Genomic DNA, 9,331 nt, shown 5'->3' with positions numbered 1-9,331 from the left:
AATTCAAATGGACAGCAGAGGCGAATAGAGCCCTAAAACGTCTGAAGGAATCCCTACAACAGCTTCTGACCATGGCGATCCCCCTACGAGGAGAAACCATGCAGATGTACCTGTAAGCATCCTTCGTGGCCATATCGCTAGTACTAACAGTCGAAAGGGACCGAAAGCAACTATCGATACACTTCGTGAGTAGAGCACTGCAAGGACAAGAGCACAATTACCCAATTCTGGAGAAATTAGTCCTCACACTAATTTATGCCCCCAGATGCCTCCGTCGATACTTCCAGGCTCACAAGGTTGAGGTTCTGACCAGCTTCCCAGTGAAGCAAATTCTCCTAAGACCAGAAAAGTTGGGATGACTGGCGAAGTGGGCGATCGAGCTAGTAGAGCATGACATAGATTATTGACCTCGATCTGGCATCAAATCTCAAGCTCTAGCAGACTTCTTGGTAGAAATCCCCGATACGATCAAAGGGATGCCGAAGACTGTATCTATAGACCACTGCGACACCAAAACGAACAAGGAAATATGGGACTTGCATACCGATGGCACTGTAAGCAATGAAGGATCCAACACATATTTGATCCTCAAGAACTGAGATCATGTATGCTTTAAGATTCGACTTTCAGGTCTCCAACAATGAGGCTAAATATGAAGCAATTCTCACAGGCCTTCTCCTAGAGCGAGAGGTCGGAGCAAAAGACCTCTCTGCTTCTAGCGACTCCCTGCTCATCACTATCCTAGTGAACGACACTTATGAAGCGAAAGACCAAAGGATGCAGAGGTACTTGGACACAACGCGAAAGCTAACACATTCATTTAAAAGCTTCAAGATCAATCATATCTCTCAGGGAAAAAATAAGAGGGCCAACGCTGTCAGCAAATTAGCATCAACATCTTTTGATCACTTCACCAAGAAAGTGTTGGTATAAGTTCTCATGGAAAGGAACATCGACAATAGAAAAATCGATTCCATTGCAATGCCACATGACTGGACCAAGCCCTACCTAGAGTACCTCCTACACGACGTCCTCCCAGATGATCGTGCGATATCAAGGAAAATCAAAATCAACGCCCCACAGTTTTCCATAAGGGAGAAACAATTGTACAAAAGAGGGTACCTAGCACTGTGGCTCAGATGCATTGCCCATGCTAAAGGACAATAGATCATGGAAGAAAGTCATTCGGGAGAGGTCGGGGCATACCAAGATGCATGGGCGCTCATGAGAAAAATACTCCACCTGGTAGTATACTGGCCCAACATATACAACGATGTGGCCAAACTTACGAAAAAATGTCTGAAGTGGCAAGTATTCTCCCCTTTTCAGAACCAACCTGCCATGCCTCTAACCTGCATCAGTAGCCCCTAACTTTTCCATCAATGGGGCATATATATTGTAGGACCATTCCAAGTTCCCCTATGGGATCCAAATTCCCGTTAGTTGTTGTTGATTACTTCACCAAATGGATTGAAGCTGAACCATTAGTCATGGTCACATTCAAGAAAATGATAAAGTTCATGAGGAAGAATATCCTCACACGATTTGGTACCCCTAGAGTCCTAATTAGTGACAACGGTACCCAATTCGAGGGCATCCCTTTAAAAGAGTGGTTTGAGGAGAAGGAAATCCATCGATGGTTCACCTCAGTAGCCCATCCCCAGTCCAACGACCAGATTGAGGTGTCAACAAAATCGTTGTCAATGGTCTCAAAAAGCATTTGATAAAATCGAAAGCGGCCTTAGTCGAAGATCTTCCAACAATACTCTAGTCATATCGCACAACCTCAAGGTCTAGCATCGTAGAAACGCCTTTCAGCTGAACGTATGACACATTAGCAGTACTCCCAGTCGAAATCACAAGCCAATTTTTGTGAATAACAGAGTTCGATGCCAACACCAATGAGGTCGAACTCCGTCAGGATCTAGACGTACTCAATGAAAAACACGAAGCTGCCCAACTCTACCAAGCGGCTTACCAGGCCCACTTGAAAAATTACTACAATCGACATGTACGAGTAAAAAACTTCAAGGTGCAAGTGTAGGTATTACTCAAGAAAGAGTCCAGCCGCACGCAGCCCCAAGGAAAGCTAAGCATTGTTTGGGAAGGACCGTACAAAGTTATTGAGGCATAACAGAACGGATCCTACGTCCTAGAAGCCCTAGACGAGAGACCGATCCCTACACCTCGAACGCGCATAACCTACGCCACTTCTATTCCTAGAGCAAGGAACCAAATAAGATATAATTGAGGAAAGGGTAGCCTGATCGAAGTCCAAATGGATGATCACAGCCCAGTAACTGTCCTAAGAACAAGACCTTAGTTCGTATCGTAATATAATCAATTTTTATTCTCATCAAACAATATTAATGTTCTACACACATTATCAGTAAAGTGATGCAGATTGACTATTATAAAAAAAAACTATTAGAATGTTCTTTCACAGTTCATGCTTGATATCATAAGAGGTTGTGCACGTTTACCAAACGGTAACAAGGACTGATTATCCACATCATTTGAGAGAAACCGTTGCGAGAATGCAACCATATGCGTCAAAGGTTCATAACCTTTTCCCTAAACATGTCAGTCCGGTCCAAAAGGCCACAAGCCTCGACCATGGCAAGAATAAATGCTTCAAAGGTTCATAACCTTTCCCTTAAAGCAAACAATACCTAAGTCCTAAAAACCTCGAGGTGATGATCTCTACTCAAATTACATGATTAAGGTCATAGTGCAACTCCCCAAGGCCTAGGACTTAGAGCAAGGTCCCCATGGGATAGTCAATAAGCTTTAACCATTACGAGCTAGCCAAAGCTTAAAGCTAAAAGATAACTAAAATGCTTTTGTTACAGGCCCACGAATCGAAAAGAAGCCATGTCTCAAGTCTCTAGTGCGAATACCGAGAATGGACTCATGGGGACTCAGGTAAGTAAGGGCTCCGAAGTCGTAGTTTGAGCAGATAGCTTAATTATCAGCCCAATGAATCCCCAAGGCTAACATAAACCTTGGGAAAGAATTGCTTAATTAAGAAGAGAAGCAAGCACACACTAGTGGCCAAGACAAACCATCGGAAACGAAGTCAAGCCAACCTCTTAAACAAAAGCAATGCCATAAAAACAAATGATAAATATGTATCCACCAGGTATTCCCCGGACTTGCATGAAAATTGCACACAAGCTAAAAAAAGAAGATGTAGTTCGAGGAAAAGAAGATTCAACTGCTAGGAGAATTAATAGAAGGTCCGACGTCCCCCGGATAGCTTGTCGGCGGACGTTCTCCCACCGGAGAATCCAAACAGATCTGGCGGATCCCCGGCAAGTCTAACTCACCAAGGCAGAGGTATGAAATGAAATCTGTCTCCAAGAATACCTTTATGGAAGCATGCATTGCCTGGGCCGACTGCGCCGTAGTGTCCAGCTCCGTCGGATCAAAATCTTTAGTAGCCAACTGCTTCCACACCCTTTTCTTAACGGTCTCAATACTGGCGACCACACATGCCACCATTGGGCGCCGAACCCCAAATTAATATTCTTCACTCTCAATGAGTCGATACACTACCTGGACCACCCCATCTTGAAGGATCAAGGCCAAATCCTCCTCCAAGGCGCTCCTTGTCGAGGCCTCAACCGCCAGTTGCTCGCTTTGTTGTATTATATGTGTTTTCAGCATTTCCTTCCCTGCCACCAGATCTCGCACTTGGTGCGACAAACTCCCCACCTCCCCATGTAACACTCCTCGAACTTGCATCTCTCATCTTGAAGGAGCCCCATATTCTCTCTAAGATCATTACTTTCTATCTTGACCATCACCAAGTCTGCCAGGTCAGCACCCAAATAGCGAAGACAATCGGATGCCGCCACAAAATACGGAGCAACCTGGGCCGCAACGTATTGGAGATCATTCGCCATATGGGCATGAGAAATAAGCTCCAATGACTCCAATGTGGCTAGAGCAAATGTATGACGACACCATTCATGAGCGTTAGAAGGTTGCATCAGAAGAGACTGTGAGTGAGATTCCGCTTCGGGCGATACACACCATCACCTCCCATTTGTGTAGACACGACACCAGAGATGGGACTGCTGGGAGGCAGAACCGAACAGGAATAGGAGTTGATTCTAGAACCATCCTCAGGCTTCTTACCAAGACCACCATCACCTAAATTGAATCCATCCCTTGTTCCCTTTTCTAGTCGTTGATGTGGAGCAGTCGTTCCTTGGTCCACTCCCTTAGACTGGCATGAAGTGTCATCATCAAGAATGTCAATCACATCAGGCAAACCACCACGCAAGAAATCAATACTACATCTCTTGCGCAATTGGCCACTCTGGCCCCAACATCACCCACAAACACAGACCTATCCAAGTTGTGCGTCATTTAATGGTCCCCAGACTGCTACCAGTGGACTCGCCCACCATACACGTGTCTTGATCTAAGCTAGAAAAACTCAGCTACCCAAGGCTAACATTGGAATTTACTGTTGGATTAGGTGTCTAAGCCCATAACTATAATTGGTATGTAATCGACCCGATAGTAGCATGGTCCATTTTGGGTTGCATTCACTAGAACAATTTGATAGGATAGATATTTGAGAAAGAGGTTATTTGTGATTTATCTTTACTATATTATTAATGATATTACCCATTTCTTGAAATTTAAGAGGTACTACACCTAATACATAATATACAATCCATTTATTCCTACCTTTTAATACTCCTATTACATTTCCGTTTTACAAATTAATTGCATTAAATATTCATATTTTCGTTTGACAAATTAATGACATTAACATTGACGTTTCATAAATTTAATCAAAAAAGTAAATATACTATTTTTCTCCTCTGTCCTCTACACTCGCATTTTCCCTCAAACAAATAGCAAAAACCCTATTTTGAAAAGCCGACATCGCACCTCATCCGCCTAACTCATCGTCATCATCACCATCGATAGTGAATCACCACCCACTCTCCAACCTCGCACCACTCACTGTATCTTAATCTGATCGACGTCGCCGCCATCTTCTTTGCTCTCGCAACACTTTTTCGGCGACAGGAAGCCACCATGCTCTCTCTCTATCTCCCTACTACACTTGCACCACTCGCTTGAGATTACTTCGAGGATTAGTAGCTTTCAGATGAGATCCAGGCACTCTATCAGCCGTAAGTTTTTTTTTTTGTTTAAATGCAAATTCGAAGTTGAAATTGTCATGTTCAAGAGAAATGAATCTGAAAAAGGGGCTCAATGAAGATTGAATTTGATGTCAGAATTAATGTGCAATACAGATTCTTTATTCCAGTTTTAATGTCAAACCTAGCTCTTTCAAATTATTACATGTTCGAGTGTCGTCTGTGTGTCTCTAGCCTCAAAACCCACGTCTATATAAGGTCAAAATGCTTAAGGGTATCGGTAGTCACCCAAGGCAAAGTTCTATTTTTGAGGTTTCAGCTTCACTTGGATATTGGTTCTCTCAGAGTGTTAATTTGTTAATAGTAATTGTAACATCCGGAATTTCAGGTATTATATTTATTCGATTTAATTTCTAGTTTTGTGGAAGAACTCGGCGAGTTGATGCGTAGACTCGCCGAGTAGAGACGCGAATCATTATCCGGGTGGACGGCTGGACACGACGAGTCGCCCCAAGGACTCGATGAGTCCACGCTGTTTAATGAAACCCTAATTCCTTGGGTTTGGAGCCTACTTAAGGGGCCTTATGGCCGTCAATTGCGGCTACCAGACCCCAGAGAGAAACCCTAAGTGAGCTAGGGCGTTTGAGAGAGGAAAGAAGCTATTTCTTGATCTTTGTTAGTGTTTTTGCAAATAGAAGAGGACAAAGACAAGAGGAGGCTGAAGAGGGTGCTGATCTAGTGATTCCAGGGCTTAGAGACTTCATTTTGGGGTATTCATTCAACTCCTTCTTCAGTTTATGGTGTAAATCATAGAGTTAGGGCTTTTTAGCCCCATTAGAGGATGGTTATGTGGAGTAATTGGTCCCTTCTCGTGTTGATGCTGTAGATCTGGACCCAAAGAGGTCCAAAGACCCTTTTCTTTTGAGCTTTATGGGCACTAATGGAGGTTATGAACTTAGGATGTCATTTTAGAGGCCATATCTTCAAATAAGGCCTTTGAGCCTTTGCATGTGCACCAAGATGTTAGATTTATGTGACTATAATGCTTTGGGAAGCTGGATCTATGGTTTAGAGGAGCGGATCTGACCTCAAGAGGTCAGATCAACTTAAGCATGGCATGGACTCGCCGAGTCCTTTAGCCGACTCGACGATTAGGGAGAGGGTTTTCCCGATAATCACACAGTTGGTGACTCGCTAAGTTGGGGAAGCGACTTGGTGAGTCAGAGGGAATCTAGAGGATAGAATGCACGATTGTACTCGTCGAGTCAGGAGCCGGACTCGGCGAGTTGGGTCGAGACATTTCACAGATTGTGACCAGTGATGATTGGCAGAGTTGAGGTTGACTCAGTGAGTCAAATGAGGACTAGGAGAGTGTAGAGCATGTGTGGACTCGCCGAGTCACAGTTGCGCACTCGACGAGTTTGGTCAAGGCTGACCGTTGACTTCGTTGACTTTTAGGGATTAGTCAATGTTTGGACCTTAGAGTCATCGGAAGGGTAGGATAGTCTTTTACCCTTCCTAGAGGTTGTATTGAGAGGAAGAGATTAGCTTAGCCCTGAGGGTTGTATTAATTAGAGTATTTTCATGTGATTAGGCAGGGGCTAGACCAGAGTTACCGAGTCAGAGATTTACTGAGATATCCGAGGTGAGTCTTCTCACTATACTTTACCTTGAGTAGGTAAATTGAGTTATGCGATTTAGTGTTTGTATGATATATACGTGTTATGTGTTGCACTGCATTCTTCTATATGATTTATGTTGTGCATGTTTGTAGAATTAGAACCTGAGGGTTCACAGAGTTTACGTGCACGGACCCATAGAGTTATAGCCTCGAGTGGCTAATATGTGTTATATGTGGTATTTGTGGGAACTCACTAAGCTTAGTGCTTACAGTGTTCTGTGTCATGTGTTTCAGGTACTAGTGAGGATCGCAGAAAGGCGTCGACTTGATCAGTACACATACGAGATTTTTATGCTATGAGATCTTGGGATTGATTTATGTTATGAATTGAGTTTTCAAACAATGATGTTTTATGAATACTAAATGAATTATGTTTTACAAAATGCGAAAAATTGTTTTGGAAGTTTACGTTGTTACAGTAATGGCGAAAACACGTCTTTTATGAATTGCTGATGAAACAGGTGACTTTTTGAATTTGTTTGCTTGTTGCTCTTCTTGTTGAACCCTAACTTCAATTTTACAATAAGAAACAACCTTTTTGACATCAGAAGCGAAACTTTCTTTGGCATTCCTAGACCCTGGAATACTTGTTTAAATAAAAAGAGTTGATTTTGTTCATGTACATTTCAGTAAACACTTATTTGTACATGTAAAAATGCAAATATATTGAAAGAATGAATCATATGCTGATAAAGTAAAAAAAAATTGGTATTTAAAGTTGCATATTTTCAATTCAACATGGATAATCAGTACTAGAGAGATGTCATTTCCAACTTTCTTAATTTGATTGTAGAATGTGGTGCTTAGGATTTGAACATTACTGATTATATTGTTATCTGAAATTAATCTACGATTTACCCAAACAAAAACAGTTTTACTGACTTTATCATATTCCTACAGGTGCTCAAAATGTGAGCTCTGAAAGGCCACTTAGGCAATTCGTTACAAAAGACAAGTCAGCAGGTAGAAATTCAAAGGGTCGTATCACAATTTTCCACAGAGGGGGAGGGGCAAAACGGTCACAAAGAACAATTGACCTAAAACACAACACTTCATCAGTACGTGTAGTTGAAGGAATCGAATACGACCCAAATTGCACTTCAAAGATCGCAGTGGTCAGATGGGTCGACGGGGCAGCCGTTGACCGCCCGAAAAAAGTCAACTCCCTCAAAAAAAAAACTTCACCCCACCCCCAATATCCTACCCTCCATCTCCATCAAAGGTTGTTTTCAATCTCTTCAATTCCCGGAATGTTAGAAGACAAAAAGGTAGAATCTTTAAGGCCTAAAACAGATCATGTAGTGGTTGGACTTTCAAAAGGTAGTACGACCTTGAGTAGTCAAAGTCAAAGTCAAACGGGGACCCACATGAGAAATGTTAAGGATGTTTTCTTGTCTGCTTTTTCATCTTCAAATGGGAAAAAAAGACATGATTCTCCTTATTCGTTTGTGAACGTGTTGGGTGTTCCAAGAATGGCGGTAGCAGGGGCAAAACCGAAATTTTTTGTTCCATTAATGAAAGATGATGTGAAAGAGAATGAAAGTATGTTGCTTAATGAGGTAAAAAGGTGGGATAAGGATAGTGTTGTGTGAGGGCATAAGATGAAACGAAAAGCAGTTGTTTCTTGGGAGAGTTTGAGACAAAGGGGGATTTTAGGGGTTGTTAATGAGTCAAAGTCAAAGTCAAAGGTGAGAGAAAGTGAAAAGGTGGAAAAAGATGGGAAATTTGGAGTGGATCGAGCTCCTATGACTTATATATTGGCTACCTAAGTGTCGATTTATTTGTTACCTAAGTATCGATTTATCTGTTACCTGTCTGTTGTGACAAAAAAACAACATAAATCATAATTATATTGAAAGTACAAATATTTAATTAGGTTTGTAATCAAGAGTGTACATTTATATATTATTATTTTAACATTTGCATAGTTTGACATAATCGGGTTTGTAATCAAGAGTGTACATTTATATATTATTATTTTAATTATACTGATAATTGTTTGTATGTAGTAAACTATTTATGCAAAAGAATTAGTCGTCTCTACAATTTAATTTTTGAATAAAATATCTGCACCCGACGCTTGACATGGGTAAACGGCTAGTTAATATATTATAAGTATAATATATTAATTAAGAAATCCTATTATTTAATTAGTATTGATCAAGAATTAATTTGGAATTAATTTGGTGATCAAAAGAGACAAATTAAATTAACGGGGACTGATTAAGTACATCAGTGATACTTATAGTTTGGGCTAATGATCCATGTTGATTATGTGGACTAAATCTTTGTGGAGTCCATGAAGATTTAGTCCAAAGGGCTTATCATATGGATTATTGGATTAAAGGCCCAAGGCAGTGGATTATGATTTACAAGTTGAAACTCTAGGAATTCCACACTATAAGTGTAACCCCTTAGCTCAAAAATCGGTACCCAAGAGTTCCAAGAAGAACCCTAGCCGTTTTGTGTGCTCCTAACCTCTCTCTAAAAGTCCTCCATTTGTTCATGGTGTTTTGTAAACCAT

The 9,331-nt window shown here is 41.4% G+C and overlaps 1 pseudogene; it reads left to right on the top strand.

The window, feature by feature from the left end:
• Positions 1–603: 603 nt before the first annotated feature.
• Positions 604–8,576, top strand: LOC145098881 (large ribosomal subunit protein uL2mz, N-terminal part-like; annotated as a pseudogene).
• The last annotated feature ends 755 nt before the right edge of the window (positions 8,577–9,331 follow it).

The sequence above is a fragment of the Lactuca serriola genome, chromosome 4 (assembly GCF_051521515.1).
Source record: "Lactuca serriola cultivar US96UC23 chromosome 4, Lser_US96UC23_V15, whole genome shotgun sequence".
In the NCBI taxonomy this organism is placed as follows: Eukaryota; Viridiplantae; Streptophyta; class Magnoliopsida; order Asterales; family Asteraceae; genus Lactuca; species Lactuca serriola.
This window is presented reverse-complemented; position numbering and strand designations above follow the sequence as displayed.